The 21,560-nt window shown below is 36.3% G+C and overlaps 1 pseudogene; it reads right to left on the bottom strand.

Annotated features, from left to right (window-relative positions):
* Positions 1 to 12,276: 12,276 nt before the first annotated feature.
* Positions 12,277 to 13,361, bottom strand: LOC129054922 (histone-lysine N-methyltransferase SETMAR-like; annotated as a pseudogene).
* Between the last annotated feature and the right edge of the window lie 8,199 nt (positions 13,362 to 21,560).

Genomic DNA, 21,560 nt, shown 5'->3' with positions numbered 1-21,560 from the left:
AAGAAAACTCACTTGGCAGTCTGGGCTCCAGACAGGGATTTTCTAAGCAATCTTTTTGTTTATAGCTCCAGTTCCAACCACATCCAAGTCTTCAGAAGTACCTAGTAACTTCAATTCTTAAATTTTTCCTAGGATGCTCCAGTGTGAGTTTCTCAGAACTACAAACAATGCATTTTTAACAACTGTCTTCTCTTAAATCATTTGCCTGCCTTCTAAGTCCTTCCATCTTCATATATTGTCTTTTAGATTTACAAATATTATCTGATTTTACAAAGACACACTGTTCCTATTTCTCATTCTTGTTCAATTTGGGTAATTTTGGGGAGAAAGTTGTGAAAATGTCTTTTTTTTTTTTTTTACCATCTTGAAACCACAAGTTCTAAATATTCAAATGAAATAAACATGGAATTTTTGCCCTTTATCTCATAAAAGTAGTAAATTTAATAATAAGTTCTCATGATGTATTTAAACTATTTTATTCGCAGGAATTTGGGGTTAAAATCATAGTGATTCTGTAAATTAAATTGATTTATACTTATGCTTGTTCTCTAAGAAGGTTCTTAGTTGGATGTATCTCCTATTCCATACCACCTTCATCTTAACTTTCAAATCTAGCATCAGAACAAACTAGATTTATTGGCTCATTAAAAAAAAAAAAAAAAAGAAGATTGAATTTGCTGTGTATGGAAAACAAAGGAACAAAGACAGAAATTTTAAAAAGTAAAGAAAGAGAAACAATGGCAACTTTCAGCACATTATCAAAATCATATACTTTTAGGTAACAGGGAATTCCAATTTCTGAAGCTTGAACCAAAATTTAATGGCTAAGAAAGAAAAAGATAAAACTGGGTTAAATTCTGTTGTTAGAATTAAATCATAGTCGGTGGAGCAACTCACACCTGTAATCCCAGCACTTTGGGAGGCCGAGGCAGGAGGATCACTTGAGTCCAGGAGTTTGAGATCAGCCTGCGCAATGTAATGAGACCCTGTCTCTACACAAAATAAAAAATTAGCCAGGCATGCTGATGCATTCCTGTAGTCTCAGCTTCTTATGGGGCTGAGGAGGGAGGATGTCTTGAGCCTGGGAGGTTGAGGCTGCAGTGAGCCCTGTTTATGCCACTGCACTCCAGCCTGGGTGACAAAGTGAGATCATGTCTCAAAAAAAAAAAAAAAGAGGTGGGGGAAGGTAGGGGGCAAGAAACAGATTTTGTTTGATTCTGATCTGTTAGAACTCTAGAGATTAGTGGGCAAAACCAAATTGTGAATAGCAACAATAAAATAAGAAGACTTCCTTCTTTGTGGTGTCAGTGTTTTTAATTTGTTTACAGCTAACTTTAATTTCAACGTTTCAAGATCCTGGAACTGATAAACAAAAGGTCAAACCTAGGACACACTTCTCAAAGTCCCTCCATGCTATTGTTCTATTTAGCATTGCATAAAAACACACCTGAATGAGCTATAGGAATCAAGCTTTAGCTCCCTTTGCAAGATGACAATCTCTGGCCTTGAGAAGGCATGATTTTCTCCTTATATGGCTCGAGACAAAAGCATAACACAGGGACAGCTTGGAAACCTGAAGATGAAAGCTAACTGTGTGAATGAAGTGTTGCTGCCTTAGACAAGATAATCTGCCCATCAAAGCGAAAAAGCATAATTCAGTATGCCTGGGATGTCTCCGTATCCAAGGAAAGAAAAGGATCTAAAAGAAACTGTTGACATTCTGACTACTTAAAGTAGATGCCTTGTTAAATGAGATTTCTGCTGAGACTAGGATGCTCTGTATGTGCCTATCAGTTCAAAAATATAATGAAAAGAAAGTGCTCTGTGTTTCCTGTTGACTTTCATACCCAAAGATCAATTTAATGGAAAATAAAAAGCTTCCATTCATGGGATACGTCTTTGTATTAAAAGGGATTAAATAAAGAAAGTTTGGAACTTTAGGAGCTATTAGCATTATTATGTGTATGAAGAAACAGTGAGTCCCCAATTCACTCCTCACTTTAACTGAGGGTTCCTTTCTTTCCCATTAAATGCCAAAGTAATTAATTCATTTCGTATTGAGCATAAGATCTGAATTTCAGTTAGCATAGAAAAAAGCGATAAATCTCATAAAATCTCATAAAATGTTAGGAAGTTGAGGGAAAGCAAAAGCAGCAATAATTTTTAGATATTCATTCAAAAATATGTTATTGAAGCTACTGTCCATTTTCACATAGTATCTAATTTTTTAAATTATTCTTTTATTCTATGTGTATTCTGATGAGTCTTCACTAACTTATGGTATTATCGAGTATAACGTAGGTTAAAATACTCTTGACAAAAAGAGTCAAACTCTGTAAAATATTTGAAGAGATTTATTCTGAGCCAAATATGAGTGACCATGGCCTGTGACACAGCCCTCAGGAGGTCCTGAGAACATGTGCCCAAGGTGGTAGGGGTACAGCTTGGTTTTATATATTTCAGGGAGACATGAGACATCAATCAAATACATTTAAGAAATACATGGTTTGGTTCAGAAAGGAGGGACAACTCGAAGCGGTGGGTTCCAGGCTACAGATAAATTTAAACATTTTCTGGTTGACAATTGGTTGAGTTTATCTGAAGGCCTGAGATCAATGGAAAGGAATGTTCAGGTTAAGATAAAAAATTGTGGAGACCAAGTTTTATTGTGCAGAGGAATCTCTCAGATAGCAGACTTCAGAGAGAGACCATGTTGTAAAATGTTTCTTATCGAACCTAAAAGGGTACCTATCTCTTAGCTGATGATCTCCTGAATCTGAAAAGAAAGGAAGGAAAACAAAGGGGAAAGGGGATTCTCTATAGGATGTGGGTTTTTTCCACAAGAGGCTTTGCCAGGCAATTTCAAGTTATGGCAAGGAAATATATTTTGGGCTTAAATATTTTTTCCTTGTCTCATAATGCTATGCCAGAGTCAGATTAAAAAGTAAGTCATGATATATAGGGTCAAATAAAACCCATCAGATGAGAATTCATGGTTTGTAGGTAGGAATTTGGGCAAGTTAAAAAAATCAGAGCTTAGTCCTCAATACCTATCTTAATTTCCTCATACAAGGATTTCTGTATCCTTTCTTTTCTTTTCTTTTTTTTTTTTTTTTTTGAGACAGGGTCTTGTTCTCTTCCCCAGGCCAGAGTGCAGTGGTGTAATCAAGTCTCACTGCAGTCCTGACCCCCTGGCCTCAAGTGATCCTCCCACCTTAGCCTCCCTAGTACCTAGGACCATAGCCGTGAACCACCACATATTAGCCTCTCCTGGCTAATTTTTTAATTTTTTGTAGAGATAGGGATCTCACCATGTTGCTCAAGCTGGACATATTTTAATAAACTGCAGGTGTCAGAAGAGAGAACTAAGAAATTTTAATAATTTCATATCAATTAAGAAGATAACATGTTTCAAGAAATACTATTTGATCCACTATCTGTACAAGTGTCTGCTGTTAGCCACGATTCATTGGGATCTTATTGCATATCTCAGATGTCCATATCTCATATCTCACTGAGTGTACCCTTCAGTTTCCCTTATGTTGGTTAATGTATATTTCTCAACCTCTTTACCAGACCACACCTTCCCAGAAAGCAGAATCCTAATTTGCTTTTTCTTGGTGGCTACTAATTTTCTACCATAGTACCCAGCACCTAGCATTCACTCAATTGTGTTTGTGAAATACATAAATGATTTTTATCTAAGCTCATTTATTTTTAAAGTACTTTTCTGAAAATATGTCTTTTAAAAAAATCCATTGCCAAAGGGAAAAAAAATTTAAAGTTTCTTTGGTTACCTTGGCGGATCATCTAGATGATTTGCATCAATGTCATCTTTTTGTTATACTCATTAACACGGTTGTTCTTAGCATGAATTATAATGATGAAGGTGGTAATAACAACTGGAATCAAATGTTTTTTTACAGTAGAGAAAGTTTTCAGTCACATTATTCCATTTGATCTTCACAAAATCCATGTGTTGGCAGAGTGGTCACTGTTATTCTTATTTTATTTATTTATTTATTTATTTATTTTGAGACAGAGTCTCGCTCTTTCACCAGGCTGGAATGCAGTGGCACAATCTTGGCTCATTGCAACCTGTGACTCCCAGGTTCAAGTGATTCTCTTGCCTCAGCCTCCTGAGTAGCTGGGATTACAGGTGTATGCCACCATACCTGGCTAATTTTTGTATTTTTAGTAGGGACGAGGTTTCACCATGTTGGCCAGAATGGTCTCGATTTCCTGCCCTTGTGATCCACCAGCCTCAGCCTCCCACAGTGCTGGGATTACAGGCCTGAGCCACCGTGCCCAGCCTTTGTTATTCTTATTTTACAGTTGATTAAGTGAAGACCAGAAATGTCAAGTGACCTGTCCAAGATTACATAAATAGCAAGTGCAGATGCTGGGAGATTTATATTCTGGTCTTTCTGATTCCAAAATTCTATGCTAAATGCAGATTAGTCCCCAATTTACAAGTGCCTGAATCGTAAAGCCTTCTTCAATCTAAAAACAAACAAACAAAATAACTAACACCCACATGAGCACAGAAATCACCAGTCCACTTGACCACAGGACTATAGGACACTCTTATGCCATTGAACCTCCCATTCTGTGTTTCTGGTACTTAATGGAGAACAGAAAGCTTGTGCTTTCACAAATTGCCTACGGCTTGCTGGAGTAAAATCCTTTAAAAATATATTCTGTTCTGTGGAAATATTTTCATTGCCTCCTATTGGTTTGTGTTTGTTAGTTCATGCAACTTTAATGAGATGAGAAGTACTTTGCAGCCATGCTGCGTAATTTTCTAAATTATCACAGGTTAATTTATTCCTAAATCATCCAGAAGTTCTGGACAAAGAAATGCCTTCAGCAAGTAACGTCGGGCACCTTCTAGAGAAGAGTACATGGAGGGACCAAGTGGAAGCTCCTTCCCATCTTTTTTTCTCTAGGGCCTTCAACTTTTCAATTCAATCCCTTCCCTGCCTTAGTTCGTAGAAGCTTCTTTCGAAGTCTTCTCTCCATGCTCAACTCTTGTTTCATCCATTACAGTCTATTTAGCACAGAGCAACCAAGGTGATTCTTTTAAAGCAAATCTAAATACATAAACCACTTGTCCAAAATCCTTCCAGAGCTTCCAATTTTCAGTTAGAATAAAGTCCAAAGGCCTGACCGTGACTTTCAGGGCCCCACGTGATCTGCCCTCTGACTGCTTCTCCAGTACCGCTCTCACTCCCACAGTGCGCCCACTGAGCAACAGCCACACTGGCCTGCTGGCTCCTTCTTCACTTGCCAAATATTCTTCCACCTGAAAGCATTGGCTTCTCTCTGCCTCAAACAATTTTCTCTTAGCTATTTCCACAGCCGTTTCCCTCACATTATTCAAGTCTCATATTATCTCACCAAGGAGGCCTTCCCCCAAATTTTCTATATCCTTACATTATTTATATATTTTTTCATAGTACCAATTGCTACCTAACATTGCATTGCATATTTATTTACCTATTTAGAAAATATTCTGCCCTAGAATATAAACTTGAAGTCAGGAAATTTGTGTATTAGTGACTGCTCTATTCTCAATATCTAGAATAATGACTTCATATAGTAAGAACTCAATAAATATATGTCGAACACATGAAATGAATCAGTAAATAATATCTTAGTTTTGGGGGCTATCATTTTGCATTTCTCTCAGGATATTCTAATGGGAGGGTATATAGGGTAAATGAGGATGCATCAAGCCAGTTGGTATCTAAGCCTAAAATTTTTTGTAACATCAAATTCAATTTCAGAAGTACTTAAACTACAACTAAATAACTGTACACTTAGAGCTATCCAAGTTTTTTAGTTGATGGCATTTTTATATAGAGCTAACTTTTGTTGAGTATTATCTATGTACCAGGCACATCACATAGAGGGTAACTTGGACCCATACTGGGAAAGCAAATATGGAAAATGTACAATTGCTTTTCTCAAGAGACTCATAGTTTAGTATCAGTAGTAGTTTATTTTAGTAGTAGTTTACTTTGTGGGGATACTTTTATTTGAGAAATAAAGGAAGGAAGGAAAGGAGAGAGGAAGGGACCAGTCTATGTTATTCTGTAAGAAGGATTTATAGATAGGGTAGGAAAAGAGTTCAAATTAGCAAAGAAATTTAAAATGTTTGACATCAGTTTTTAGAAAGGTCTTGTCACATACTATCCAGACAATATTTTGTTTTTGTGTGGCATGAGAATAATTTTTATTAGATATGTTATAATATTTTATAAATGAATATTTTCCAATTATAGGAATCTTGTCTACCTATATCCTCTTCAAGTAAAATTTCATGTTCCCTGAAATGACCCTAATAAATTCTAGAATAAGTTGTGATATATGAGAACATGTAGCTAATATTTCTAATTGTGATCACTCATCAGTTTCTTACCCACTGATAAAGGAACAGGAAATGTGATCATTTCATGTCTCACTCATAAAGGTGCTTATATTATTGTAATTACTTGTTAACATTTTTATCAAGATTTCAATTTTTAATAGAAAAAATTTTTCTGGTTTACTTTTTTTTATTTTCAGTTTCTAAGATACCATTTAGCATACAGTGCACATATTACTCCTTCTAAAGCATGTAAGTATCTCACCTCCCTAGCCTCACCCTTTTGAATGTATCTTTTGAAAATAGATCAACTTTAGCATTTCTTACCATGAAAAAAATCATAAATGGATAAAATTATAATGTAACTTTAGCCTAAATTCTGTTGTTTTCCATTCTTTAATATGACTTACAAAACCTGACCAGGTCTATCATCTATTTTATTATCCTAGACCTGTAGAATTGAGCATCAACCCTCTGTAGGACTCGGCAGTCTAGATGACTGATGAAAAAACCAAATGTGAGTTCCTTTTGTGGTTAATGATATTGCTATATTTCTATACCATCTGTTGCCTCTTTTCCTGGAAAAAAGAACCCATCTCTTCTTAATCTTCAAGGAGATCGTTCTTAAAATTTGTTGGATGGTCTATATTACTAAACTTCACTTCTATGTGCTTATATTCCCAGAGCCAATCATTTCTATGGAATTAGAGCCCCTAAGACTGTAGGAAATTCATTTACTATCTTGCTTAAGATGAAAAGTAAATCCTGTAAGTTCGTTTTTGTTTGTTATCTGGTTTTGGATTTTTAGCTTCGTATTCTGTATCTTTTTAATGCAATAAGCTAATCCGCTGTGTGAAACTGGTTCCTATTTGGCTATATACTGAAATAAAATAAAAATTTTATTACTTTGAAGTAAATCTCTCCTGGAAGGCTTTTCAGAGTTGTTCACTAATTAATAAATGTTAGTTTCTGAAATTGCACTGAGTACCCAAATACATATTAACACTCTTATTTTCATCATAATGGTCTTTTGAAATAGGCATGCACGATATTCTGTAAGCAGGGCTGAGCATATTAAGTTATTTAAGAAGAGGTAGGAATTGATTTATTAAGCAAATATTTATTAAACCTAAATTCTACAGTAATTCACATGACATTAAGCATGAAGTAATAGTTCATAGAGAATGGTAGTATGGCTGCCAAGAGAAAAGCATATAGAGTTTTCAGCAATGTACAGCCATTCCAGAAGGATATAAGCAAAACAGAAAACCAGTATGAACACACCACATTATAGAAAACCAAAATCTTTTATAGGAATTAACTATTGAGGGACAATTTTTTATAAGTCTCTCACATTTCTGCATGTCTGTTGAGCAAGGACACTAACTACCCTTTTATTCTTATTTTAATATATTTATTTATTTTGAGATGGAGTCTCACTCTGTCACCAGGCTGGAGTGCAGTGGAGCTATCTCGGCTCACTGCAATGTCCATCTCCCAGGTTCAAGCGATTCTCCTGCTTCAGCCTCCTGAATAGGTGGGACTACAGGCACATGCCACCATGCCCGGCTAATTTTTGTATTTTTAGTAGAGATGGGGTTTCACCATTTTGGCCAGGATGGTCTCAATCTCTTGACCTTGTGATCCGCCCGCCTCAGTCTCCCAAAGTGCTGGGATTTCAGGCATGAGCCATGGCGCCCAGCTCTGCCCTTTTATTCTTAACCGTCTTTCCAAGGATGTTTATATAGCAAACAGCCTTGGAAGTTAAAGATAATGTTCCTCTCTGGAGCAAGGAGCAGGTTTGCTTAGTGTTCAACATAATAAAGGTAATTTCTCCTTCTGAAACAAACATCAGGCAGGTTTGCTTACTGCCGGTTATGAAAGATTCTAGTTACCTAACTTAGGGCTCCTCAGCCATGAAACAAAAATCACTGCATAATTTTTCATTTAGAAAATTACATAAGGCCCTCTGCTTCATCCCATGGGACATGAAAGTACAGAAGAAACTGATGTAAACATGAAGCTCATATTGCTTTCCGTGCTGTGAGCAATAAAACCCTTTGTCTCTGACCAAAGAATATCATGTCTTGTTAAAATCCACAAAACTATGCCAAGTTTGTTAGCTTGCAAGAAGGATGAAAATCTTACATCCTTAACAGTTCTTGACATTAACTGATATATATCCAATATTTACAATTTTAACAAAGACCACTAGAAAATAGCCCTTAACTGCCCTAATTGTTGAAAGGGGATTTAGAAATCACAATTAATTGTTCTTGGAAACTCCATGGAAGCCTGCTATCAATTCATGGAAGAAGAAAATCAGAGCATCATGCCCCATTGTGGAGCCTGAATTTATACTATTTGCTTGGTCTGAAATTCTTATGTAAGAGTGTTTGTATTTTTGAAAGGAGCTAATAGAGAGAATAGGCAAGATATCATAAATCATAAGACACTAGCTAAAAATTTTCCAGAATTCAAGGAAAACAAGAAATTAAAAATGAAGGAAGTATGTTAAATCGCAGCTTCATTTGATGTCTCTCACTTTGCCACAGCACACAGGCCATTTTTCAGTTTCTTAACCCATTTATGTCTAGTGTTCCATTATTGGAACACTAAGCTTGTGGGAGTTATTTATATCCTACTGCTCAAGGTCATCGCCAAGGTCTGATTTTTCACACAAAAAATTTGCAACCTCAGCATAAATTTAAATATACCAAGCTCTGTTGCACTCTCAGGTACTCTGCATGTACGTTTCTCTCCTGTCTGCCTGGAATGTTATTATCCTTGCTTTTTATAGTGGGCCTTTGCCCATGCTTTGAGTTAAGTGATACCTCCTCTAAAACTTCTTATCTGACCACTTTATTTAAAATAGCCTCTTTTCGCTTATTCTCCACTGGTCATTTTGTTTACTTCCATGGGTTATGGTTACTTTATTAATTTACGCATATATTTGTTACTGTTGTCTCTCTTGGTGAGAGATATCTTATCTTCATAGGCTCCATTGTATCTCCCTTGTCCAGCGCAAGCCTAGCATGTAGAAAGCACTCAAGAAATATTTGTTGATTGATAAATAAATTAAAGAATGTAAGCACTTAATTGATTTGAACATAAATATAAAATTAAATAAATATAATTATAGTTATAAACTTATTACTTATATTTTATATAAAACTATAAGATGGTTGAAAAAGAAAATTCCTTTGTAATAGACTGTGACAATATGTTAAAATAATAATTCTAACAAAGCCCATTGGTAGCAGGAAGCTATCAAGAAAAATAGCATAAGTGGGATAATTTCAATAGAAATAGTTTTATTTCTGAGTTGTAATTTAAAAAATATAAATGTAGGCATATTATTGGTAATTAAACAGCTAACTCCCAAACAGAACTCAAAACAGATACTGGCTTTCTAAATTAAGACAGTTACATAAGCACACGCGCGCACACACACACACACACACACACACACACACACACACACACACACACACCCTAAATATGAATGAACATGATTATATAGCAAAAGGTAGGAATAAAAAAAAATAGTAATACAGCACTAAAACTACAAAATAGACCAGAAAAAAAAACCAGCTAACATTTTGTAGATAGAATAGGCTATTAAAAGGAATTAATTCTTTAAAATTGAGTCAAAGAGCAAAACTCAACTATGTATTATCTAGGAAGCAGTTCTAAAGTAAAATAACCCAGAATATTTAAAAGTGAAGGAATGAGCAAGAATATAGCAGAGCCAAGATACTAATATTACACAAAGAAATATCCCAGGCAAAAATATTACATAAAATAGAATCAGTTTTATGTAGCAGTAACTCTCAAGACTCTTTATCTATCAAACAGTATAGACCTTGAAAATAAAAATTTCTAGGAAATATTAAACATGAAACTCTTAGTAAAAGATATAAGGAAAGCAAGAAAAATTAATTAGTAATATAAATGGGTAAATTAAAAGATTGAAAGACTGATAAGTAAATCCAGAGCTGGCTATATGACTCTCCTCCAAAAAGAAAATAATGTTAGTAGAATAAGATAAACTATCGGGTAATCTAATTAAGAAAAAATAAACAAATATAAGAAAATTAAAAGAATTAGAATACTTTTGTAAAAAAATTGCTAACAAGCTCAAATAGTTTAATGAAATCTTCATAGAAGAAATGAATGATTAAAATGAGTCAAAGAAGTTGAGAAAGTTGACCAAGCCCTCAAAACTAAGAAAGCTGCTTATTTAAAGACTACCACTCCAAGAAAGATTCAAAAATGATTTTTTTTGAGACATGGTTTCACTCTGATGCCCAGCCTTGAGTGCAGTGGCACCATCACAGTTCACTGCAGCCTTGCCTTCCCAGGTTCAAGTGATCCTCCTGCCTCAGCCTCCCGAGTAAGTGAGACTACAGGCATGTGCAACCATGCTCGGCTAATTTTTGTATCTTTTGTAGAGACAGGATCTCGCTATATTGTCCAGGCTTGTCTCAAACTCCTGGCTTCAAGCAATCCTCCCACTTTGGCCTCCCAAAGTGCTGGGATTACACACGTAAGCCACTGAGCTAGTCTAAATTTTTAAAAATCGTTACTAAATAGATTATCCTTATGGTGTTTTTCCAAATCACTGAGAAAGTTAAATCACTCTTGATTATATGATTCTATATAAATTATTAGAATTTAGCACCAAGGAGTACACTAAAATAATGATACACCATGACCTAGAAAGGTTTACTCAGATTTAACTAAGGTGATCATATAATTTATTGGTTACACCAGAAACTTTATCATGAAAGAGGTGGCTATTAATAATTACTCTTTCATATCCAACAGTCATCCCACAAGAAATTGGTATTTGCTCCAAATTCAAAATGTGAACAGTATCGAATCTAGTCATTTTTCCATATTATTCTTATTTCAACTTTGTCTGAACCACATTAAGCTCTCTCCTAGTTTCCTACAATAGTCCCTAACTGCTCCAGTTTTTGTTGTCTTTGCAATTGAGCAGCAAGGCAAATCCTTTTAAAATGTACATCAGACCTGATGCAGTGGCTCACGTCTGTAATCCCAGCACTTTGGGAGGCCAAGGCAGGCAGGTAGCTTGAGCTTAGGAGCTCAAGACCAGTTTGGGCAACATGGCAAAAATACAAAAAATACAAAAATTAGTCAGGCACAGTGGTGCCCACCTACAGCCCCAGCTACTTGGGAGGCTGAAGTGGGAGGATCACTTGAGCCTGGGAGGTGGAGGTTGCAGTGAGCTGAGGTTGCACCACTACACCCCAGCCTGGGCAACAGAGTGAGACCATGACTCGAAACAAACAAACAAACAAACAACAACAACAACACACAACTACAATAGATTATAGCTCTTTCTGTTCAGAACTCTCTGAAGGCTTCCTATATAACTTAGAGTAAAAGTCAAAGTCCCTTTGACCAATAAAGTTCAATATTATTTAACCCCCTCCTCCTGATTCCTACAATCAGTTCTCTCCCTCTAGTTCACTCTACTGCACCTACACTCATAACCTCACTGTTCTTTGAACTTACAAGTTAATTTCCTGTTTTAGGGTCTTAGCAGTGGCTTTCTCTCTGTCTAGAATGCTTTCCCCACAATTATCAGCCTGACTTATTGGGCTCATTAGGATGTCAGCTTCAAGGCTTTGTATGAATGTCACCTTCTAAATGAGGCTCCCTTTCAACTCTATCTAAATTACATCTACTCACCCCAACTGCACCATCTACCTGAATTTTCTTATCTATTTATTTTCTCCTTTGTTACTTACAACATTCTAACATGTTATTTATTTACTTATATGTATTGTTTATTTTTGTCTGTAGCTACTAGATTGGTGCAAATGTAATTGCAGTTTTGGACTATGAATTTTAAATTAAGCTGAAACACATCTTTATTAATCAAAATAGGAACCATTACAACCAACGCATTTTGGCCAATAAGAAATACGATTGTTTATTCCTGTAGTGTCAAAATCCATGCTTTGGGATTTGATGAACTCTTGGAAAGCATTTTCTGCATCCTGCTGGTTGTGGAAGCATTTTCCCTGTAAAAAGTTGTCAAGATACTTAAAGAAGTGGTAGTCAGTTGGCAAGAGGTCGGGTGAATATGGTGGATGAGGCAAAACTTCGTAGCCCAATTCGTTTAACTTTTGAAGCATTGGTTGTGAGACCTCCAATCGAGCATTGTCATGGAGAAAAATTGGACTCTTTCTGTTGACCAGTGCTGGCTGCAGGCATTGCAGTTTGTGGCGCATCTCATCAATTTGCTGAGCATGCTTCTCAGATGTAATGGTTTTACCAGGATTCAGAAAGCTGTAGTGGATTAGACCAGCAGCAGACCACTGAACAGTGTCCATGACCTTTTTTTGGTGCATGTTTGGCTTTGAGAAGTGCTTTGGAGTTTCTTCTCAATCCAGCCACTGAGCTGGTCATCACTGGATATTGTATAAAATCCACTTTTTGTCGCATGTCACAATCCCATCGAGAAATGGTTCATTGTTTTTGTGTAGAATAAGAGAAGATGACACTTCAAAATAACAATTTTTTTGATTTTCACTCAGCTCATGAGGCACCCACTTATTGAGCTTTTTCATCTTTCCAATTTGCTTCAAATGCTAAATGACTGTAGAATGGTTGACATTGAGTTCTTCGGCAACTTCTTGTGTAGTTGTAAGAGGATCAGCTTCAATGACTGCTCTTGATTGGTTGTTGTCAACTTCCGATGGCTGGCCACTATCCTCCTTATCTTCAAGGCTCTCGTCTCCTTTGTAAAAATTCTTGAACCACCACTGCACTGTATGTTTGTTAGCAGCTCCTGGGCCAAATAAGTTGTTGATGTTCTGAGTTGTCTCCACTGATTTACGACCTATTTTTAACTTAACAAGAAAATTGTAACTTAAGAAAATCACTTACATTTGCTTTTTGTCTAACATCATTTCCATAGTCTAAAATAAACATAAAATAAACAGCAAGTAATAAGTCATTAGCAAAAAAAATAAAGTGAGAAATGAGCATTAAAATGATGTATAACATAACCACTTTTATTTAAGAATATGTTTCAATATCAAATGTCAAATTTCAACAATGCAAAAACTGCAATTACTTTTGCACCAACCTAATACAAGGCTGTAAGTACCTCAAGGCCACAATTTCTTTCCCTTTTTTTCTCTTTTGTTCTCTTTGTTCTTTTTGGCTCACATTAGATGGTCAATAAGTAGTGTTGAATTAGTGGATAAGAGTTAAACATTTTCTCCTGAAAATTTTCTATAATTTCAATTTGACTCATTATATAGATTCTGGTTCTTGTGAACATATTATTCAGTTTTCTCAAAGACCTGTCTGATAACTGCAGTATCTAGATCTCTTATGGGTCTGTTTCTCCTGTCCATTATTTCAGACATTCCTGTTCTTTCTCTGTATGCCCTGCTATTTTTTATTGAAGATCTATCTGACCTTTTCTTATGAAAAAAATTGCAGAAGTAATTTGAGTTGCTGGATGATGTTACCTTCCTCCAGAAAAGATTTACCTTTGCCCTTGGCAGGCAGTTACATGAGAGAGGCAGAGTACTTTCTTTTAGGAAGTGAACTGATTCAAAACTAACCTTCAGTCTTTATGAGAGCTGGTCTTTTTTGGATAGCCATTACTTGGAAATATTGCCCTTCACAGGTCCCAGCTGAAAGACTGGAGTATTTTTTCATGCCCTTCCTCCTTGGCAAGTCCTGAACTCTTAATTTTTAGCCTGCTGAGCACCACAAGGTTGCCCAAAGTTCTTTTCAGTTATCCAGTCTCTCAAATACCTTGCTGGAAAAAGAAGAATTGAATATCAGGTTCATCTACCTGCACTCCCCTACTCTTCAGGATTTTAGCTCTCTAAATCGTTTCTTCCCTGGTATCACTCAAATGCTATTCAACTTTTCTAGACTTTTTTTTTCTTACAGCAAGAAGTTTGAATGAGATAAGATAATCACCATACTGGAAGCAGGATGTCCCAAGATTTACTGGCTATTCACTAGAAATCTTTGCATAAGAACACTTTACATAAATTTTAAATAATGCATTAAATGTGAATCAGCTATTTCCAACAAATTTATTTCTTGCTTTTATAAAACCATACACTTAAATATTTCTTTAAACACTTAAATCAAGATATTGTTTATATAAAGATGATTTACCAGATTATAAGTGCTAAAATTATTTTTCCCTCATTGGAAAAATAAGTAAGCATCATCCCTCATGAAACAAGTTTTTAAAGTCAATAAAAGAATCTTTATACTTGCACATGACACATACCATCTTCATAATAATAGACCATGTACTGCAGAGGAACATTTCACAATGTATATTTTATCTTAAGAGATATCTTATCACACCACTTGCCCCTCCCTGTCCAAAAAAAAGTTTATGTTCAGCTGTGTTTGGGAATTTCTACATATATGTTCCTAGCTTGGTGACGTGGGACATGTTTGCATTTTAAATGTTCTGAAGTGCTATACTTTAAAGATTTGCTTTAAAAAAATAAACAAATAAATTTTTCTACCTTATTTAAGAAGATAACTTTTTAAAAAATATTTACTGGCATCCCAAGGAAGTGGTCTTCCATGGGACATTCTTTAGGTAACCCTGTTCTGGAGGAAACAGAAAAATATAACATAGAGTCTCTGTCTTCAAGGGATTTTTAATTAGTTGGAGAGAAAAATATATTCATATTAATTAACCTGGAATATAGAATTCAACTCACTTTACAAGAAACTAACACAAAAGAAGTCATAAGAAGTCATGATTAAAGGCGAACCTGATTACCCAGTCCTTTGTGATCAAGTAGGGCATAGTACTAAAATATCAAAATCCATGCCAGGGTTTAACTCAATTACCATTATGAATATGCAACAATGAATGTCAAGTCCCTGAGGTCAAATAATAGGAGAATAATCTTTAAAAGTTCCAGTGCTGAAATAATGTTGTTTGCCTATCAAGGGTCACAATATTTGTTATTAACTTGGAAGGTTTAGGGTGCTTTCTGCAAATCTAGTGCAATAAAAATGAAAGCCATTAAAATAGCCTTGCTTCCCTGGGTAACAAACCCTGGACATTGCAAGAGATTCAAAAATTACACACAACAGGCTTTTCTTATATTTTTCTCATTAACTTTTTAAAGCCTCCTGACTTTGTAGAATCACTGCAGTAAGTTCTAAGTGATGTATAAAATGGAAAAGAAAACGTAGGCTATCCTCACTTCCTCCTGGGCAAGAGCACACCTGGGTTTTGTTTGTTTGTTTTGTTTTTAGCTAAATTACTGTCAGCATTGTTATTTGCTTCTATACAGACCTTTTAACGAAACAGCACAGCCACACAAACTTGCACTGGGGAAACACATAAAATCAAAACTTCAGAATTCATTCAGATCACAACACATTTTACCTACTCTGATCTGGTATTTCTAGCTTTTATTATCTGTTCTCTCTCTCTCTCTCTCTTCCTCCCTCCCTCCCTCCCTCATTTTCTCCCTGTCTTTCTCCATCACCTCACAAATCAGACACTCCCTCGGCCATCCTCAGGCCTAAGTGGTCAAGCTTGCTTTATAACCAATCCTTTGCCAAGCGATGGGACTGAAGAATCTCTGAAACAGAAAGAGAAAAGAATTTCCATGTTGGAACCAAAACAGTGGCATCATAGGCTATCTCTGTCATTACTTACGATTCAAGACAAGAATCTCCATCATGGTATTTGTGATTTCAGAAATATTGATATTCATTGTCTTCCATGAAATAAAAATGCATTTTGCCTCTTGATGTGTATAGCAGTTAGCTAATTACAGAACTTTAGGGGACAGGTGGTGATAGTGACAGGAGGCAGACAAATCCTTGGCAGATGGGGTGGGTCCCCAGTAAAACCCCACCTTCTATTCAAAAACAGCCTGAAGGCTGAAAGGCTAGACTGCTGGTTCTGGATGAAACCTGCAACCCAGAGTGAGAACGTCTGTTCCTGTTTGTCCACCCTTTCCTGATTGGTTCTTTTTGAATAATGCTTTTTAAATAACAGAATGTTGCCTTTTTTAATACTACCTATGGCCTGCCCCTCCCCTTTCTTTGCCCATAAAAACCCCACTCTCAGCCACACTGGGGGAGAAACCACCTGACTTCGGGTGGCTGTCCACCTGTGCATCCCCTCTCTGCTGAGAGGTGTTTTGTCACTCAATAAAATTCTTCTCCCCCTTCCTCACTCTTCGATTGTCAGCATATTCTCATTATTCTTGGACACGGGACAAGAGCTTGGGACCCACCAAACGTGGGTACAGACAAGACTGTAATATCATGGCCCTCTGCCCTTTGCCAGTGGAGGGCGGCCACCCCATGCAATGAAAGCAGTGGCAGGGTTGAGCCAGCCTTGGAGCTGTAGACGCCAGAGCAGGGCAAAGAGCTGACAGAGTTGTTAACATGCTGCCGTCTGTTGGGGTGTGGATGGGAGGACTAAAAGAGCTAATTAGAATGCTGTAACATCCTCTCTGGGGCTTTAGGGTCATGTGCACCCCTGCCTAGGCATCACTATGTCTCCCTATTCTGGATGCTGGGGTATACCACAGGAGTGGCTTGTGATATGTCTCTTCCGGCTGCAAGCACCACACAGAGCCTGCTTCTATGCCAGCACTTGGAGTGCCCACTTGGGCCACACACTTGCTTCCTGACACAACGCCTCCTGCCAGGAGCTGAGAGTGCAGTTGTGGTGGCTGTGGGATCAATGCCAGAATGCCACCGGTCACAGTCCAGCAAGCTGAGTGGACAGGGTGTCTCCTGTGACAAACCTGGGCCCAAGCAAGGCCTGGGCAAGGGCGTCACCAGCCAGGGGTCACCAGTTGACAAGTGACCGAGAAAAATCCTGCATCAGAGGTTCAATAGTGTGTTTTTGGCCACAAGGAACAGAATAGCCACCAAAAAAAGAATTTATAAACAGTATGGGCTAATTTTTCCCACATAATGAAGAGTCTATAGATATGCAAATCAGGGTGGGTTAAGTGGCTCAGCGATATCAGTTATCAGGATTCTGTGTCAGTATCTCTTGGTCTTCAGCTCATGGTCACAAAGTGGCTGCAGTTGTGCAACTATTATCCGCATAGGACAATATCCAAAAGTAGAAAGGAAGTAGCAGCAATTTCTTCTCTACTAATGCTTTCATTCAAGGAAAAATAAATACTTCCTAAAAGTCAGTGTAAACTGCTTTTTAACCTCTATAGTGGTAGGTGGAATCTTCTAGCAAGAAAAAATGAGGCTGGTCTTCAAGTATCCAAGAGTATCTGCCACAGGAAGAGGAAGAGGAAGAGGATGTGCTTTCCTTCTTTTGTGGACTACTGATCCTGTTTAGAGAGCTACACACTATGCATTTTACTTTTATCTGACATTAGATCCATTCTTGTTTTGGTTCCATTAGATTAAGAAAAATGTTATTGATTTTAAAAGTTTAAAAGGTATGTTTCACTTATTCATTTTTTTAAATATTATGAACCTTGAATATTGTTGTTTTGAATGAGTTTTTGGTTTGTTTCAAACCTCCTTGGAGCATAAAGGGGAGAGGCAGGTCATAGGTCGTATTAGAAAAGGCAACATTTGATCACTTAAAAAGCATTATTCAAAAAGAACCAGTCGGGAAAGGGAGAACAAACAGGAACAGATGTTCTCACTCCAGGTTGAGGGTTTCGTCCAGAACCAGCAGTCTAGTCTTTTAGCCTTCAGGCTGTTTTTGAATCAAAGGTAGGGTTTTACTGGGGACCCGCCCCATCTGCCTAGGATTTGTCTGCCCCCTGTCACTATCACCGCCTGTCCCCTAAAGTTCTATAATTAGCTAACTGTTATACACATTGAGAGGCAAAATGCATTTTTATTTCATCGAAGACAATGAATATTAATATTTCTGAAATCACAAATACCAAGCTTGACCACTTAGGCCTGTGGATGTCCAAGGGAGTGCCTTTATGTATACATTTTTTGTTGTTCTGTAAAGTAAGTCCAAAGCTTTTGGCAGATTTTGAAAATATACATCACCCCCTAAAAATTTAGAATCATCAGTAACAAGGATTGTTTCTAATAATTCAAGGTATTTGTATAAACTGTTTTAGGACAAGTCCCTCATCTACATTTTAGAGACAGCATTGATACAATAATCTCATTCTGTTTAGATTAATAGTTTCACAAATTCATTTTTGCAGTTAACTCCCATAATATTTTTGCTTATCCATATTATAGAACAAGGGAGAAATTATTGATCTTCATGCCTGAATCCAGAAAAAGTCAATTGACAGTGAAAACCAGAGGGTATTTCCAAAGTAAAATGTAGGTGGGAAACTCATTTTTATTTTCTTTCTGTACCTTCTCTTTCAGCTGTTCAAAAGAGCTTATTGAGTTCTTCCAGTGTGCCGCTGTTTTATTTCAATTGTTTCATGAAACTGCACACAAACATAAAGCTCTGTTGACATTTGTCCAAGGTCATACAACTAACAAGTTTCAGAGATTCAAAGCAGGACACAGACACCAAGTCCAAGGTTCTTTTTACACTGTCACAACTAGCTTTTTTTTTTTCCAAAAAGTATTTAGAGTGTAATCGGTATACCCAAACAAAAAGAAAAATATTTTCTGACAATGCTACATGTTTAGTTGGTGTAAACAGGTGGTAATTCACAGAATTCAAGGTAAATCTTCAAAAATACTTTCAAAAATATCACTTCAGTGACAACATTGCACTTCACTTGACTACATTAAAACTCTTCACATTATGTATAATTGGTAACGAGATACACATATGCTCACATAACCAGAATCAAAAATCAAAAGGAATTTATCCTATTTTTCTGAATTTATATGCATAACCTTAATATAGTATAAAATATATAGAAAAATAAAATATTACAATTGCATTTTATTAAAAAATTGTATTTTAATCTGTAAGAAAAAAATAGCAGCCAATTTTTGTCATATTTCTATTTTGATCATTGAGTTATAAATTTAATTATATGTAATTGTTTCTTTCAATCTTCTGCTATGGATAATTTAAATCTTCATTTAAATGTTAATTGCCAGTAACATCAAAGAAAGACCTTAATAATAACATTTTATTCTGCTTTAATTTTATAAAATTCAGGATATTTGTTTTGTTATAAAGTATGATGTAAGGTAATGATTATGAAAAGGTGAAGATGAATATAAATTTCTACAATAGTCTTCAAACAATTTCGCATAGTGATTTTCAGAAGAGTCAAATGTACTGTTTTCATGTTAGTTTCAACAAATGGAGCTTGAAATTCACATAGTTGCAGTCAAGCTGCAAAACTCTTCTTCATTCAAAAGAGGTAATGATTACCTTCTGGTCTTTTCATTAGTTATCAGCAAGTTGCTACAATTAGATTAGGGATGGATGAAGACCTTATTTTCCATTTCATTCTGTGTTAACATTATCTACGCAGTGCATATTGTGTAGTTAATAGAAGTTTAAGGGAAAAAGGTTAAATAGATTTATAATTTTGATGGACTCAGTAAGAAACAGTGCTACAGTTGCCTGGTCAGACTGAAAATCAATTTGTGAGTATCAAAATGTGAACTCATTTAGTTCCAAGCAGAACTATTGCTAGGCCATCTTTGGGGAGATACTGGACTATTGTTTTCATTAGGTGCATCTGGGATGCCTAAGAATAGGTTGTTCTTAGAATGTGAACAATTCTAAGAATCTCATATTGAGCCAAGCGGTTCTTTCAGCATTAGCAAAGATAGCTCACTGACTTAATATTGTGCCAAAGACACCAAGGTTCAAGTACTTAGTAAAGGCTAGTGCTCAAATATTTCCGCTTGTTCTCTTGCACCTTTACCACTGCCATGAGAACATGACCAGGATGGCCTGACGAAATATGAAAAATGCATGAGTCAGTGGCCCCTGTCACTCCAGTGAACAGCCAGCCAAATGCCAGACATGTGTGTGACTCCAGCAGAGACCAGAACTGCCCAGCCAAGTTCAGCCTTAATCACCAGTCTGCAAACTTGTGAACTAAATAAATCTTCTTATTTTCAGTCATTATGTTTCAGGATGGTTGATTATGCAGTACTGAGTGGCAGTAGGAAACACACGCTTTGATAAACACCATCTCATGCTAGGAGATGATAATGGGGATTGATTAGAATCCTATCATTAGTGCCTTCTTGGCTGGGGTCAGAGGGTAGAGAAAGACAAAAAAGAAATAGGAATTTTTTTTTTGTTCTCCTTAGCAAAGGTACCAGTATTTATCTTCTTCTACTGAGGATAGAATGAGAATGGCCCTAACAGACCTTATGCAGAAAAGCAAACTACTACGCTACAAGCTGTCAGTGTTAAGGCTGGATGAACCAACGCAGAGTCAGTGTTAACATAAAAGCTAAGAGTTGACGAGGGAAGTAAAAGAGATACCTCTGATACAATAATCCTGCAGGCAGATTTGATTACTTCCTATTAAATGAGCAAATGAGGCCAGACATATTGTTGGTCAGTACAATTGCCAGATTTAGTAAATAAAAATACAGGATGCTCAGTAAAATTTGAATTTTAAATAAACGACAACAGTTTATTAAAATTACATCCCATACACTGGGCATGCTGTGTATTTTCCAGGAATTTGACTTCTGGGGAGAGGATTTGGGGAATGGAGAACTGATTCAGTTTTAAAATTATACTTTTCCTGTCTCTTTCTGATTTTTATTTTCTTGTTAGTAGCCTAAGGAATAACGTACAAAAGTACCTTCTTGCCATGTTTGTAGAATAAGTGATGAACCATTACTACATATGAAGGTAGAGATCAGTATAGACTGTGGGTCTAATAGAAAAACCTAAGTTTTCCAGCCCCTCTTCCATCTATGACACTTGTAAATTCACCCATAAACACCATGACAAACCAGACACTGGGGAACTCCCTCTTTCTTTATCTTTAAGCTACCCACTCATAGCTGACTTGGCTTTATACATAGTCCATTCCCAAACACTTTACATATATAACTTTTTGCAAAGTTATGTTGTCTTTTTGTTTTTATAATTATAAAATAATATATGATCACTGTAAAATAAATCAGAAAATAATAGAAGGACATTAAGTTGAAAAGAGAGAACAACACAAATATCTGCCTCTGAAATAATGACTCTTAACATTCAGGTAAAAATCCTTCAACTTTCTTT

Source organism: Pongo abelii, chromosome 19 (genome assembly GCF_028885655.2).
Source record: "Pongo abelii isolate AG06213 chromosome 19, NHGRI_mPonAbe1-v2.0_pri, whole genome shotgun sequence".
Taxonomy (NCBI): domain Eukaryota; kingdom Metazoa; phylum Chordata; class Mammalia; order Primates; family Hominidae; genus Pongo; species Pongo abelii.
This window is presented reverse-complemented; position numbering and strand designations above follow the sequence as displayed.